This window comes from Cnephaeus nilssonii (assembly GCF_951640355.1).
Source record: "Cnephaeus nilssonii genome assembly, chromosome: 3".
Classification (NCBI taxonomy): Eukaryota; Metazoa; Chordata; class Mammalia; order Chiroptera; family Vespertilionidae; genus Cnephaeus; species Cnephaeus nilssonii.
In genome coordinates, this window is record NC_137074.1 from 77,684,679 (window position 1) to 77,699,127 (window position 14,449).

Sequence of the window (14,449 nt, forward strand, 5' to 3'; positions counted from 1 at the left end):
CATACTGAACAAAAAGATAAATTTTAACTTGTGAAATCAGAATTTTAAATACATGAATGCACAAGGAAATATAAACATTTACTATATGCAAATCATTAAAATAGGTTGATGTGATGGAGAGTGGATGGGTGACTATATTAGATTGGATCATCAAAGCAGGTCTCTGTGGAAATTTAAGCTTAGATTTGTCTCAGGGAAAGAGTATTTCAGATAATGGTAACAGAAGACCCTAAGATGGGTGCCAGCTTAACATGGTTGAGATGCAGCAAAAACATGAGTGCAGCTGTAGCATAGCCATCAAAGGGATGGTGGTAGAGGATAATGTTGGAAAGATAGTTGGAGTTTTGATCTTATAGAACTTGTAGCTCACAGTAAGAATTTTAAATTTTATTTTAATTATTATGAAAAACCATTGAAGAGATTTAAGTAGGAACTTAATGAACTCATATATATTTTAAGAATGCCTGGTGGTTTGTGGGAGAATAGACCATAAAGGACCAAGAGTAGAAGTCGGAAATACAGTATGGGAGTTCTTAAAACAGTGGAGCTGAGTGATGATGATGCTATGACCTAGGGTAGTGATTATTGAGATAGACTGAGGTGGACAGAATCATTATTGGTTCTGAAGAAGAGTTAATAGGATTTGTTGTTGGAATAGTTATGTGTGATCAGAAAATCACAGGAATTAAAAAATAACTCATATATATTAACTCATCACATTTTGTAGATTCTACTACATTTTGAAAATGAAATGTGCTTTAATAAACACTGCCTTTATATTTATTCAAATTGTATATATATTTTGGGGGTTAGTATACACACACACATATTTTTGCTTGAAAGCTAGGTGAGGATGACATTCTCTGTGGTCATAAAGAGATGGGAGGGATTAAATAACACACCTAGTTGATATTGAAAAAAAGATGTCAATTAAGCAATTGGATACATAATTCAAGAGTCTTGAGAAGAGGTTAGAATTAGAAATGCAAATTTAGGAGTTTTAGGCATATAGGTAGGATTAAAGCTATGAGACTGGATAAGGTAATCTAGATAGAATGTGTGGCTGGAGAATGTTACCAGTGTACATCCCTAAAGAATCTAATGGTTAAAAGACTATCAGAAAAGCAGAAACCAGCAAAGAATAAAGAGAAGAAAAGACATTGCTCTAATCATCAATTATCATATTGAACTGCAATGTGATTTTCTGAGAAGCTATCCCATATAATAAAAGGGTAATATGCAAATAGACTGAACAGCAGAACAACTGAACAACCAATCAAAGTGTAATATGCTAATGATATGCTAAGGATGCTCAACCACTCACTATGACGTGCACTGACCACCAAGGGGCAGACAGTCAACTGGTAGACCAGTTGCTATCATGTGCACTGACCACCAGGGGGCAGATGCTCCAACAGGTAGGATAGCTTGCTGCTGGGGTCCGGCTGATCAGGACTGAGCGAGATGGACTGGACACATGCTGGAGCCTTCCTGTGGTCCCTCTTTGGCCTAATCATGCACCGGTGGGGTCCCTCAGCCTGGCCTGTGCCCTCTCACAATCCGGGACCCCTCAGGGGATGTCAGAGAGCCAGTTTCAGCCTGATCCCACAGGCCACTCTGCTTGGGAGGGCTCCAGACACAGGGCTCATGGCTGGCGAGTGCTGTTGCAGCAGTGCGAGCCTCATCCGATCGGGACTGATGGGGCGAGAGCCTGTGGCAGGCACAGTGGGGCTGGGATGAGTGGGAGTAGCAGGTAGGAGCTGCAGGTGGCATTGGACTGCAGGTTTCAGCCCGATCCCCGCTGGCCACCCAGAGGGACCCCACCTGTGCACAAATTCGTGCACCGGGCCTCTAGTCTACAGTAATAAAAGAGTAAGATGGAAATTTACCATACCTTCATGATGCCCACCAGCCAATCAGGAGTGAGTATGCAAATTAACCCAACAAAGATGGTAGGTTAATTTGCATATGCAGGTGCCGAGCAGCTGGGGGCAGGCGTTCCGCACTGCCCCAGCCTCTCTGGGCCTCTGGGCAGCATGGGAAGGTGAAAAGGCAGCTCCAGCCGGAGGGAAGGCGGTGCTGGCAGCCAGGGGAAGGAAGGACCATTCTTGTACGAATCTTTGTGCATCGGCCTCTAGTTGTAAATAAAAAGAAATTTTTATCCTTTTGTGTCTCTGCCAACTGATCTCAGACTGCTATACTTCTCTGACCACTGGTCCTCATTCAACATGTAAGTTCTTAATTTCCTGTTTCTAATTTACAGTGTATCAATTGATTAGATTTCTTGTTGAATTAGAGTGAAAGGCTTAATTAGATAGAGATTCCCACTCTTACAGCTTCTATTCAACATTGTACAGTGGATCCTAGTTAGTGTAAGAAGACAAGGAAACAAATAAGAGAGGAATTGGGTTTAAAAGGTATAATTGGATAAGATGAAACAAACTATTACTATTTGAAAACAATATGATTGGCTAAATAGAATATACCATGTAATCAACAAATTATTAGAATCTATAGCAGAGTTTAACAAAATTATTTGACACAGAGAAATATACAATATATACAAAAATAGAAATGTACCAGAAGTGCATTTCTATGTAGCAGCACAAACTAAAGATATATTTAAAAAAATAGAAATCATTTATAATAACAACAAAAAAGATGCTTAGTAATAAATCTAACAAAATATTTTAAAGATTTTTATAGGAAAAACTTCAAAACTTCAAAATACAGATACCATTTCTCCCAGATTGATCTATAGATCCCATGTAATCCTACTCAAAAAATCAACTGGTTGTTTTGAGGAACTTGATTAGTTGGTTCTAAAATACGTAAGAAAGAACAGATGCCTAAGAAAGAACAGATGCCTAAGATAGCCAAGCAATTCCAGAAGTAAGATAAGGTGAGGATATTTATCCTGCTAGGTATTAATATTTATTAGATAGCTTTGCAATCTGTATAGCGTATTATGGGGGCAAAGATGGGCATACTTGCCTGAACAGACCAGATAACCAAGAAGTAGATGCAGCACATATGAGAAATTGATATAGGATAGAGGCAACATGATATATTGTTGGAAAAATAATGAAATATTACATATAAAAAAAGCACAAAAACACAAAATCCCATTTAAGAGGGATTAAAAGAGTTGAAGTTAATAGGCAAAACTTTAAACTGTTGGAGGAAGTACAAGAGACTATGTGCTCTTTGGAAAAGGGATATATTTATCAAATATGACAGAAAACACTAACCATAAAAAATAAAAGTAAGGGCACATTAAAATTAAAAACTTTCATGCCTCAGAAGCCACCAAAAATACAGCTGAAATATGGGCCATAAACTTGGAGAACATATTTGCAGCATAAAAATGGATAAAATATCAGTATCTAGAATTAGGATGGTGGCATTGCACAACTTCAAGGTGGACAATCACATTCTAAGTAAATGGCACCCTTTTGATTTGAAAATGTTCTTTGCAATTGTTCAACTTCAGGATACTGTCTAAAATATATATAATTCCTACAAATAATAAAGGACAAAAAACTAAATAGAAGAAACTAAAAGACATAAGCAGATAGTTCACTTAAGAGCAAATACAAATGATCTAATCACATTATAACAAGATGCTAATTGTCATTAGTAATTAGGAAAATGTAAATTTAGATCACAGATATATTAATTTACACTGCAATTGGCAAATTTAACTTGACTGACAACACTAAGGGTTGGTAAGGATGCAGATAAATTAGAGCCAGAATTATTCTGTATATGTCTATTATCAAGTTTCAGACACTTGGCTTTCAAACCCTTTTCAGGAATGTGTTATATAGGAGAGTGGGTTCTTCCTAATAAAGTACAATTTAAAATAAAATATCTGTGTTCCAAGCAGCTTAATTTATAGGGCAATATGGAAAATCACTGGGGTAAATAGGATTGTATAAATATATGGGTCTAACAGATAACTAACTCTGAAAATGCCTTTGAATTTTATTTGAAAGTAAAAGATATAATACAAATACTCCTCTATTGAGCATGGAAGTGGGCACTTCCCCACAATTCTCCTGTGCAATCCTATATAATAAAAGCCAGCAACCAAATGGCAGAATGACCAGAACGACTGGTCGACCAGTCGCTGTGATGTGCACTGACCACCAGGGGTCATACGCTCAACGCAGGAGCTGCCCCCTGGTGGTCAATGTGCTCCCACAGTGGGAGTGCCGCTTGGCTGACCAGGATGAGTGGCTGCTCCTGCAGGAGCAGCTGCTCAGAGGGTGGGTCCACAGCCATTCGGCTGACCATGATAAGCAGTGCTCCCACAGCAGCTGATCCCACAGGCCACACCCCTCACCAGTGCACCAATCCCATGCACTAGGCCTCTAGTCTCATATAAGCTGGCTGTCTAAAATGTAAATAGCCCATTTTCTTCCCTTGTCCACAGTGGCTTGGTAAATTATGAGATATATTCAGCCTTGGGATAGAAATGATTTTCTGAATTTTCCAAACCTCTCCAGAGGTTGGCTGAGTAGCAGCCTGAAAGAAAGTTGTTCTCATTTGAGAGAAATGTAAATTTCATTTTAAAAAGGGGTTCTTTCTAAACAGTCTCATGGTGGGAGCTTTTTGTTTGTGGTACATGCCGGTCTTAAAAAAGGCTCAGCTTTATAATATGTAAAAAAAAAAAAAAATCTTCCAAGGGAAAATAATAAATGCATTTCTAATTTTGTCCTTGTGGAATTATTCCATTGGAAAAAATTATGTGACACCCTGGGACAGGTATCCGAAAACAGCTGCCAGTCCAGAGCAGTGGGGAGGGCACTCAGCCTGGGTGTTTTATCTGTGGAATCTGAGCTTCTTTAATTGTATTCCTTTTAAGTTTTATTTGAGACATTTATGTTTTCTCCAACCTCTCCCTGGAGAAATTTATTTTTAAAATTTTGTTAAAAATTATTTTCATGGGCCTGCTCTATGGGGCCAATTGATATAGAAAATGTTTTTTTTTTTTACTTACTATTACATATTTGCCCAATACTCTACTACAGTTGTTCTTAATATTTATTGGGCCATATATGTCTTTGAGAATATGATGAAACTATGATCTATATCCTAATAAAATGATTTTATAGATGCATGTAAATTGAAGGCTATTGTAGTCCCCAGATTAACCTTTTGCACTCGGAAGTCGAGTGTGACTCGACACGGTTAGCATCGGTAGCAGTTCTTTTTATACTCTTTGAATGTATCAATAAGTTGAAATATTAAAAAATCCAAATAAATAAGTTTGTATGAAAAGAAACCAGTTTTTTATTCTACTGCCGCGCTTTGTAAAATCTGGGGTATTTAAAAAATTAAATCCCGAGTAGAATAAAGGAATCGAGAAAAAAGCAAGCGAGTGCAAAGGGTTAAGCTTCTATTTTTTCCAGCTTTATTGAGATATAATTGATATATAACCTTGTGGAAGCTTAGGTGTTCGTTGTGTTTATTTGTACACTTACACATTGTAAAATGATTGCCACCATAGAATTAGCTAACACTGCTCTCATGTCACATAATTAACATTTCTTTTTATGGTAAGAACATTTATGATCTACCTTATTAATCAATTTTAAAATATACAATACAGTATTATTACCTATAACCACCATGCTGTACATGAACTTCCCAGAACATATTTATCTTATAGCTTGAAGTTTGTACTCCTCGACCAACTCCCCATTTTCTCCACTTCCCAGACCCTGATAAACATCCTTCTAGTTTCTATTTCTATGAGTTCATATTTTTTAGGTTCCACATACAAGAATATTTCTAACTTATTTTTCTTTTTCTAAATTATTTCACTTGGCATAACACCCTCAAGTTCCACCCATGTTGCTGCAAATGACAGGATTTCATTTTTATCCTGGGTGAATAATATTCTATTGTATGTATCATCTTCTTTATCCTTAATATGTTAAGAAACACATTGTTTCCATATTATGGCTATCCTCTATAATAAAAGGCTAATATGCAAATAGACCGAACAGCGGAACAACCAAACAACCGGTTGCTATGACATATGCTGACCACCAGAGGGCGTGCGCAGAACATGGTGAGTGTTGGTAGCAGGTGGCAGAGCATGGAACATGGCAGTCATCGGCTACGGTGGGATGGTGGAGCAGATGAGTGGGGTCACCGATCAAGGTGGGGTGCCAGTCGCAGTCATCAGGGCTAGCCTTTGGTGGTTACTAAAAATTCTTTGCTCCCACGAGCCACAGTAGCGCCCAGTGCTAGCACCTGCTGCCAGCACCGGCCCTGCTTGCACCTGCTGTTGGTGATGGAGCTTCCACTCGTACCCACTGCCAGTGCCGACCCCACTTGCAACTGCAACCAGCGCCAGAGCCATCGCTAGAGAGCACTTGCTGCCGGTGCCCAGTACTGGTCCTGATCGCTCAGCGCCATCAGCAGGTGCGAATGGTGGCTGCTAGCCCCAATCACCCCTGAGGGCTTCTCCATCTCCCCCTGCTCCTGAGGGGCAATTGGGGCAGCAGCCACCACTCGCACCCAGTGACGTCACCAACCTTAATTGCTCCATGCCCTCAGCGGATGCGAGCGGGGTCAGTGCTGTCAGCATGTTGGAGCAGAGGTGGGGGGAACGGGGCTGCTGGCAGACAGGGGACCGGGGGCCACTTTGGGAGGGGCCAGGTGGGGGCACAGAGGATGCGCAGAGATCTGCCCCTGTGCCCACCACAGCCTTGAGGCTCACAGTTCCTTTCAAGGTGCACGAATTTATGCACTGGGCCCCTAGTTGTAAATAATGTTGCAATTAGCATGGGTGTGCAGATATCTTTCCGAGGTCTTGTTTTCATTTTCTTTGGGCATATACCCATAAATGGTATTGCTTACCCATATGGTAGTTCTACTTTTAATTTTTTTGAGGATTCTCCATACTGATAAGTTCATGTATCTGTTGGCCATTTGTATATCTTCTTTGAAAAAAGTTTATTTAGTTCCTCAGCTCTTTTTAAAATCAGATTTTATTTTGCTATTGAGTTGTATGAATTCTTTATATATATTTAATATTAGCTTAACCAGATATGTGATTTGCAAATATTTTCTCCCATTCTGTAGGTGGACATTTCATTTTGTTTATTGCTTTCTTTGCTGTGCAAAGGAATTTTAGTTTGATGTAGTCCGACTTATTTATTTTAGCTTTTGCTTTTGGTGTTAAATAAAAAAAAAAAAATCATTGCCCAGATCGATGTCAAGGAATATACCTTTTATTGTTTTTTCTAGGATTTTTATGGTTTCAGGTCTTATGTTCATCTTTAATCTATGTTGAGTTGATTTTGTGTATGGTCCAATTTTATTCTTTTGCATATGGCTGCCCAGTTTTCCCAATACTATTTATTCAAGAGATTATCCTTCCTATAGTGACTGTTCCTGGCTTGCTTTTAAAATATTAGCTGACCGTATATGCAGCAGTTTATTTCTGGGCTCTTTATTCTGGTCCACTGGTTTATTATCTATTTATTTTTGCTAGTACCATACTGTTTTGATTATTGTAGCAATGTCTTATATTTTTCAGTATACAGATTTTTCATCTCCTTGGTAAACTTATTCCTCAGTATTTTATTGCATGTTTTTTAATGCTATTAAAAATAGGATTGTTTTCTTAATTTCTCTTTCACATAGTTTGTGTTAGTGTATGGAAATGCAACTGACAATTACATGTTTATTTTCTATTCTGCAACTTTACTGAGTACATATATTAGTTCTAATATTTTTTTCTGGAGTCCTTAAAGTTTTCTATATTTAATATCATGCCATTTGCAAATGAAGAACATTTCACTTTATCCTTTCTGACTTGGATGCCTTTTATTTCTTTTCTTTCCTACTTGCTCTGCTAGGACTTCTGGTACTATGTTGAAGAAAAGTAGCAAGCATGGCCATTATTGTGTTGCTCCTGATCTTAGTGAAATACCTTTCAGGATTTCACTGTTGAGTATGACTTTAGCTGTGGTTTGGTCATATATGGTCTTTATTATGTTGAAGTTTGTTCCCTCTATACCCAGTTTGTTGAAAGTTTGTATTTTGTTGTTTTGTGTTTGTTTTTTTTATCATGAAAGGATTTTTAATTTTGTCAAATACTTTTCTCTGAATTTATTGAGATTACATGTTTTTTATTTTTTAAAATTTAAATATTTTATTTTTCCATTGCCATTTATCCACTCTGTATCTTCTTCCACCTCCTTCTTCCTCTCCCCACTGCAATCACCACACTGTTCACCATGTCCATGAGTTCTCTCTTTTGTCTTTTTTGCTCAATCCCTCCACCTTCCTCAATAATCTCCCCCCTCCCCCACCAGAGCTGTCTGCCTACTATCTATCTATGAGTCTGTCTCTATTTTCCTTGGTAGTTCAGTTTATTAATGAAATTCCACATATGAGTGAAATCATATGGTATTTATCTTTCTCTGACTGGCATATTTAACTTAGCATAATGTTCTCCAGGTCCATCCATGATGTCTTAAAGGGTACTATTTTCTTCCTTTCTACAGCAGCATAGTATTCAATTGTGTAAGTGTACAGCTTTTTTATCTACTTACCTACTGATGGACACTTAGACTGCTTCCAAATCTTTGCTATTGTAAATAATGCTGCCATGAACATAGGGATACATATATTCTTTCAAATTAGTTGTTTGGGTTTCTTCAGATAAATTCCCAGAAGTGGAATCGTTGGGTCATGAGGTAGTTCCATTTTTAACTTTTTGAGGAAATTCCATACTGCTTCTTAGAGGAAAATATGGGCAGTAAAATCTTGGACATTTCTTTTAGCAATATATTTTCTGATATATCTCCTCAGGCAAGGGAAACAAAATCGTATCTAATAAAAGAGTATATGCAAATTGACCGTCACTCCAAGACACGAGATGGCCGCCCTCATGTGGTCAAAGATGGCTGCCCCCATGTGGACACAAGATGGCCGCCACAAGATGGCCTGCAGGGGAGGGCAGTTGTGGGCAGTTAGGGGTGACAAGGCCAGCAGAGGAGGGAAGTTGGGGGAGACCAGGCCAGCAGGGGAGGGCAGTTGGGGGAGACCAGGCCTGCAGGGGAGGACAGTTGGGGGGGCCAGGCCTACAGGGGAGAACAGTTGGGGGGGGGGGACTCAGGCCTGCAGGGGAGGGCAGTTGTGGGCAATCAGGCCAGCAGGGAGGGCAGTTAGGGTTGACTGGGCCAGCAGAGGAGGGCAGTTGGGGGAGACCAGGCCAGCGGGGGAGGGCAGTTGTGGGGGGGATCCAGGCCTGCAGGGGAGAACAGTTGGGGGAGACCAGGCCAGCAGGGGAGGGCAGTTGGGGGGGACCAGGCCTACAGGGGAGAACAGTTGGGGGGGGGGACTCAGGCCTGCAGGGGAGGGCAGTTGTGGGCAATCAGGCCAGCAGGGAGGGCAGTTAGGGTTGACTGGGCCAGCAGAGGAGGGCAGTTGGGGGAGACCAGGCCAGCGGGGGAGGGCAGTTGTGGGGGGGATCCAGGCCTGCAGGGGAGAACAGTTGGGGGGGACCCAGGCCTGCAGGGGAGGGCAGTTGGGGGAGACCAGGTCTGCAGGGGAGGACAGTTGTGGGCGATCAGGCCAGCAGGGAGGGTAGTTAGGGCTGACTGGGCCAGCAGAGGAGGGCAGTTGGGAGCGACCAGGCCAACAGGGGAAGGCAGTTAGGGGTGACCAGGCTGGCAAGGGAGGGTAGTTAGGGATGACCAGGCCAGCAGGGAAGGGCAGTTGGGGGGAACTAGGCCTGCAGGGGAGGTCAGTTGGGGGGCGGCCCAGGCCTGCAGGGGAGGGCAGTTGGGGGGGACCAGGCCTGCAGGGGAGGGCAGTTTGGGGAGGCCTGGCCTGTAGGAGAGGGCAATTGGGGGTAACCAGGCCAACAGGGGAGGGCATTTAGGGGCGACTAGGCTGACAAGAGAGGGTAGTTAGGGGTGACCAGGCCAGCAGGAGAGGGCAGTTAGGGGTGACCAGGCCAGCAGGGGAGGACAGTTAGGGGTGACCAGGATGGCAGGGGAGGGCAGTTAGGAGCAATCGTGCCAGCTAGGGAGCAGTTAGGCATTGATCAGGCTGGCAGGGGAGTGGTTAGGGGGTGATCAGGCTGGCAGGCAGAATTGGTTAGGGGAAATCAGGCAGAGGCAGGTGAGAAGTTGGGAGCCAGCAGTCCTGGATTGTGAGAGGGATGTCCAACTGCCCGGGTGGTCGGATATCCCTCAAGGGGTCCCAGATTGGAGAGGGTCCAGGCTGGGCTGAGGGACACCCCTGCCCCCTTGCATGAATTTCGTGCACCAGGCCTCTAGTAAGAAAATAGACAAATAGGACTACATCATACTGAAGAGTTTTTCCACAGCAAAGGAAAGAATAATCAAAATGAAAAGAATATATTTGCTTGTGAGAATATATTTGCCAATGATACATCTGATAAAGGGTTAATATCCTAAATTTATTTTAAAAAAACTTGTAAAACCCCTAACTGCCAAAGGAAAACAAACATTCCAATTAAGAAATGGGCAAAGGATCTGAATAGACACTTCTCCAAAAAGGACATACAGATGACCAACAGACATGAAAAGATGCTCAACATCACTAATATCAGAGAAATGCAAATTAAAACCACAATGAAATATCACTTCATTCCTGTCAGAATGGTTATCATCAATAAATCAACAAACTACAGTGTTGGAAAAGGATATAGAGAAAAGGGAACCCTTGCATACTTTTGGTGGGAATGCAGATTGGTGCAGCATCTATGGAAAGCAGTATTCTTCAATTTTTTCATAATGTGTGTTACATTGATTGATTTGCAGATGTTGAATCATCTTTGCATACTAGAATAAATCCCACTGGATTATAGTATGACAGAAATCAAAGTATCATGAAACTACTATAAACAATTATACACCAACAATTCTCTTAATGTTGAATTCAATTTGCTAATATTTTGTTGAGAAATTTTACATGTATGTTCATTAGAATTGTTGCCTTGCAATTTTCTTTTTTGTACTGTCTGTCTAGTTTTGGTATCAGGGTGATGGAGGCCTCATAAAAATGACTTTGAAAGTATTCTCTCCTCTTTTTTATGGAAGAGTTGAAAAGGATAGTGAAATAAGCCAGTCAGAGAAAGATAAATATCACATGATCTGACTCATTTATGGATTATAATGAACAACATAAACTGATGAACAAAAACAGATCCAGAGACAGAGAAGCATTGAACAGACCATCAAACCTCAGAGGGAAGGTTGGGGAGGGGAGGGGTAAAGGGGAGAGGTCAACCAAAGGACTTGTATGCATGCATATAAGCCTAACCAATGGACACAGACAGCAGGGAGGTGAGGGCATGAGTGGGAGGGTGGGAAGCAATGGAGCGATAAGGACACATATGCAATACCTTAATCAATAAAGAAAAAAAATGAAAATATTGAAATTAAAAAAAAAGAAAAAGATTGCTATTAATTCTTTTTCAAATGTTTTGTAGAATTCACAAGTAAAACTATATAGTCCTGGACTATTGTTTCTTTGGAGGTTTTTTATTACTGACTCAATACTAGTAAATAATCTGCTAAGATTTTCTATTTCTTCATGATTCAATCTTGGTAGGTTGTAAGTTTCTAGGAACTTTTCCATTTCTTCTGGGTTGCCAAATTGTTGGTGTATAATTGTTTATAGTAGTCTCATGATACTTTGAATTTCTGTCATACCAATTGTAAATTATTAATATCTCCTGTGTTATTGCTGATTTTATTTACTTGAATCCTCTCTTTTTCTTTTTCTTGGTGAGTATAGCTAAAGCTTCATCTATTTTGTATTTTTTTTTAACTGCTCTTAGTTTTATCAATATTTTCTATTGCGCTTCCTGGATCTGGTTATTCATTTTCTTTTCCTCCAGGTTAAATTTTTACTCTATATTTCATTTATTTTTGTTCTTATTTTATTTCCTTCTTTTTACTATCTTTAGCCTTAGTTTGTTCTTATTTTCCTAGTGACTTTAGGTACAAAGTTAGGTTATTTGGAAAAAAAAATTTAGTTTTTTTGATGTGGGAATTTATTGCTATAAACTCCCTCTTAGAAGTGCTTTTGCTGCATCCCATAAGTTTTGGTATATTGTGTTTCCATTTTCATTTGCTTCAAGATGATTTTTGATTTCTCTTTTATTTCTTCTTTGACCTATTGTATGTTCAGAAGCATGCTGTTAAATTATATTTGTGAATTTCCCAGTTTTTTTATAATTGATTTCTAGTTTTATACCTTTGCTATAGAAAAAGATGCTTAATATGATTATAATCTTCTTAAACTTATTAAGACTTGTTTTGTGGTCTAACATATGAGCTACCATGGGGAATAATCCATATATATTTGAAAAGTATGTATTTTGCTGATGTTGGATAGAATGTCCACTAAATATATGTTAAATTAATTTAATCTAACATGTTGCCTTTAAGACCAATGTTTCCATTTTTTATCTTCTATCTGGATAACCTATTGTTGAATGTGATTATTAATAGAAACGAACTTACTATTACCATTTTGTTAACTTGTTTCTATTGTTTTTAGTTATTTTGTTCCTTTCTTTCTCCCTTGCACTCTTCCCCTGCAATTAAATAATGTCCTCTAATGCTGTGTTTTGATTCTTTTTCTTTTTTGTATTTACTTTGAGGCTTACAAAAATGTCTACAGCCTATTTTAAGCTCACAACAACTTAACTTGAAAAACATAGAGAAGTTCTATATTTTTACAGCTGCCCCCCCACCTCATTTTATGTTTTTGATCTCACAACTTACATCTTTTTACATAGTGTATCCATCAACAAATTATGATTGTTAAGGTTATTTTTAATACTTTTGTCTTTTAACCTATATGCTAGAGACATCAATGATTCCCACTACCATTACAACATTAGAACATCCTGAATTTAACTATATATATTTACCTTTACCAGTGCGATTTAATACTTTCATATATCTTTCTGTTACTAATTAGTGCCCTTTTCTTTCAGACTGAAGGAGTTCCTTTAACATTTCTTGTGAGGTTGCTTTAGTGGTGATCCATTTCTTCTGCTTTTGCTTCTCTGGAAAATTCTCTCTCTCTTTCAATTCTGAAAGACAACTTTGCTGGGTAGAATATATTTGATTGGCAGTTTTTCATTCTTTCAGTACTTTGAATGTATCATACTACTCCCTTCTTGCCTACAAATTTCTGTTGAAAAATCTGCTTATAGTGGTATGGGGGTTCCCTTGTATGTAACAAGTTGTTTTACTCTTAAAAAAATTTTTTTTTATTGTCTAAAGTTTTATATATGTCTCCTTTTACCCAATTGACCCCTGCCCCCATACCTTCCCAGCCCAGGCAAGCCCCCACAGCCCAAGTGTCTGTGTCCATTGTTTATGCTAATATGCATGCATGTAAGTCCTTTGGTTGCTCTCTAACCTCCCCCACCACCATTTGTCTCTAGATCAATCTATTCTTGTTCATCAAATTATGATGACCATTATATCCCACATATGAGTGAGATCATGTGACATTTATCTTTCTCCGACTGGCATATTTCACTTAGCATAATGCTCTCCGGTTCCATCTATGCTGTTGCAAATGGTAAAGGTTCCTTCTTTTTAATAGCAGCACAGTATTCAATTGTGTAGATGTACCACAGTTTTTTAATCCACTCATCTGTTGATGGGCACTTAGGCTGTTTCCAAATCTTAGCTATTGTAAATTGTCCTGCTATGAACATAGGGGTGCATATATCCTTTCTGATTGGTTCCGTTTTCTTGGAATATAGTACTAGAAGTGGGACTACTGGGTCAAATGGGAGTTCCATTTTTAACTTTTTCAGGAAACTCCATACTCTTCTCCACAGTGGCTGCACCAGTCTGCATTTGCACCAGCAGTGCAGGAGGGTTCCTTTTTCTCCACATCCTTGCCAGCACTTGTCATTTGTTGATTTGTTGATGATAGCCATTCTGACAGGTGTGAGATGGTACCTCATTGTCATTTTGATTTGCATCTCTCAAATGATTAGTGACTTTGAGCATGTTTTCATATGTCTCTGGGCCTTCTGTATGTCCTCTTTTGAAAAGTTTCTATTTAGATCCTTTGACCATTTTTTGGTTGGATCTTTATCTTCCTTTTGTTAAGCTGTATGAGTTCTCTGTAAATTTTGGAGATTAAATCCTTATCGGAAATATCATTGGCAAATATGTTCTCCCATCCAGTGGGCTTTCTTGTTGTTTTGTTGATGGTTTCTTTTGCTGTGCATAAGCTTTTTATTTTGATGGAGTCCCATTTGTTTATTTTTTCCTTAGTCTCCATTGCCCTAGGGGCTGTGTCTGTAAAGATATTGCTAAGACATATGTTTGCTATTTTGCTACCTATGGAGTCTTGTAGGATTTTTATGGTTTCCCATCTTACATTCAAGTCCTTTAGCCATTTTGAGTTT